The sequence below is a fragment of the Bactrocera tryoni genome, unplaced genomic scaffold, assembly GCF_016617805.1.
Source record: "Bactrocera tryoni isolate S06 unplaced genomic scaffold, CSIRO_BtryS06_freeze2 scaffold_11, whole genome shotgun sequence".
Taxonomy (NCBI): domain Eukaryota; kingdom Metazoa; phylum Arthropoda; class Insecta; order Diptera; family Tephritidae; genus Bactrocera; species Bactrocera tryoni.
This window is the reverse complement of record NW_024395824.1, coordinates 16,769,354-16,771,962: the sequence shown is the minus strand read 5'-3', so window position 1 is coordinate 16,771,962 and position 2,609 is coordinate 16,769,354. Positions and strand designations below refer to the sequence as shown.

The following is a 2,609-nucleotide window of genomic DNA, read 5'->3' as shown; positions in this document are numbered from 1 at the left end:
GTGAGAAATAAGCTAAATGCGTTTTATTTGTCCATGGTTTAGCTATTAGCTTATGATGGTCAAATAAAACACGGCTAATGAATCGCTGATTGTTACCTCTTTCCTTGCTGCTGCGCATATGTATGTTTGTATGCTTGTGTATTATTGAAGTTATACTTCTTTTTATTTCGTTTGTCTTTCGTGTCTGCGAATTCTCAACTATTTTGTGTGACTTTTGCTTGAAATACTCTGCGTTGGCCGTTGAAAAATTATGACTATACTTCACAGGATCATTTCTGTAGTTAGTCTTCATTTACATTTTTTTGGAAATCGACCCGCGATGACGAGGTATGTCGTTTTATCTGACAGCGTGAGGTTTATGTAATTCATTTCTAATTTTGTTTTGTGGCATATTAGAAATGATGTTTCTTCGAAAATCGCTCACTTACAACGGATAAAACGAGTTCTGAGTGGTGATTTTAATGAACAAATTCCAAGGTTTTACACAAAAATAATGCAGTCAATAAGTACAGTACGCTTATGTATGCTTGCGCATTATTTTTCTTTCGTTTGTCTTTCATTTTTGCGAATTCTCAGCTATTTAGTGTGACTTTATTTCTTTCGTTTCTGTTTCATTTCTGCGAATTCTTTGAATTTCTGAACGCGCACTTGCGTATACATACACTCATATGAGCATATGCAGATACACAAGATAGGATAGAAGATGTATGCCTTTTAACATCGTATACTATACTAATAAATATTTTTCTTACTTATAGAAATTAAATTTATCACAGCAATATTATATACATATATGTATATAAGGTATATTGTTTCGCATTTTGCTTCTATGCCGGTCAAATTTCTATACAAAAATCGACTGAAATGCATGAGAAAATAAAATGGACAACTAGGGCAAATAATTTTAAAAAAATTTATTGATAATTAAATATAAATGAAAATACATGTAAATTTACTTAAATTTATTAAAAAACTTATTTAAATTTATAAGGAAACTTATTTAAATTTATTGAAAAACTGCAAAGGAAAATAAAAAGAAAATTCATTTTACTTTGGCCCAGTTTTGTGCGCAATACAAATGGAACGCGAATAATGAATACAAGAAATTGACTAAACACCATGATATAAGATATACAAATTATAATATGACAACCCAATTCGAAGAGTACAAAAGAGAGATGGTTTCGCTGCATTTTCCCTTCCGCAACGAAGAGTCAGAACTACTTTCCGAGTCAAAATTCCTTCATTTAGACTTTGCTTTATAAAATACGAAGACAGCAGGAAAAGTACACTCGATGGAAATTCAGCGGAAGACAGCAACGGCTAATAATAAATTGAACCAGGAGAAAAGACTGCAGCAGTTGACAACATGCTACAGAATATATTTGTAAGTTGTATTTAAAATTTACTGTTAATATTTCTAGCTCTGTTTCTACCTGCATCCTTGGCAACCAGCAGCTTATGGTTCTTCGTCCTCAGTCCAGATATACCGTTGCTAGTTAGCCACGGTTCCTGGATCAGGACCACATCGGCTTCGTCTTGCTCCAGACGAAGCAGTAGATTGGCGGAGGCCGCCTTTGCGTGATGGAGGTTAATCTGGAGGAATTTCATCCTTCAGACTCTCCTCTAGTAGCGCTAGTTCAGCGCTAAAGTCCTGATCGACCCTCACCTCCTTGAACAATTGTTCGAGGCTGAAAACGGAGTCGCCCATCGACGATCCGCCTCCAGAGCTCGCCACGTCCGGGAGAGGTTTGGGTCGTTTTCCAAGGTCATTTGACCATCGCTAACGCCTTCCTCCTTCTCCCCCGCACCCCGTAGTTTGAGTGCCATCAGCCCCGGCATCCGTTGGGAGTACCTTAAGTACCACCATTTCGAACCCATAGCTGATGGCTCCCTTGGTTTTGCTGAGAGGACCGATAGACTCTGCGTTAAGCATTATCAGCGCCTGCCGATATGGTTTATCGGTTCTCTCCAGCCTTATGACCCTCCAGTCATGCGCAGGGAGTGAGGGGTTGCAGTATCTGAGAGATTTCCTCGATCTCTTTCGCAGTGGATGGTTCAGCTGGCAGCCAGACGCGAGCCCTAGGGCGAAGGGGAAGATCCTCTTTGTCCACGGCCTCCAGTCTGGCCCCCTTCCAAACCTCCCCCACCAGAGACACCGCCTTCTTATATAAGATGGCCGATCTTTCATTGGCACACCCAGTAAGCTTGTGCACCCCATGGTGCCAACCGGCACTGACACATTTTGGAGGTGGCCCCGGGTTTTCCTTGACCACCTTGAGGAAGACCGAAGAGATAGCCGCCGCTACTCTCTTCCACTCCTCATGGGAGATAGCCCCGTCCTCCCTGCTGCGGTCAAGCACGCCCAATACCCTTGCACCAGCACCTTTAGCAATCTCGCTGAAAGTTGGCGCCGCGCCCGTTCTCGGTTTTTTGCCGAGGGAGGTTTCTCCCTCGTGCGACCTTTGTCGCTTAACCGCTGGTCCCTGCCTCTCTCGAGCCGTAACTCGTCCGTCTCGCTCTCCCTAAGCACCTTCTTGGCCCACTCAAGCGTGTTAGCATGCTGCTCAGATACCTGACCAGCATGCTCACCACCGTAGCGTTCCACT

General features: G+C 42.4%; 1 non-coding gene across 1 annotated transcript; it reads left to right on the top strand.

Annotated features, from left to right (window-relative positions):
* The first annotated feature begins 250 nt into the window (after positions 1 to 250).
* Positions 251 to 454, top strand: LOC120779944. Its single transcript, XR_005705766.1, has one exon. It is a non-coding gene; the product is annotated as a small nucleolar RNA U3 (small nucleolar RNA).
* Positions 455 to 2,609: the final 2,155 nt, after the last annotated feature.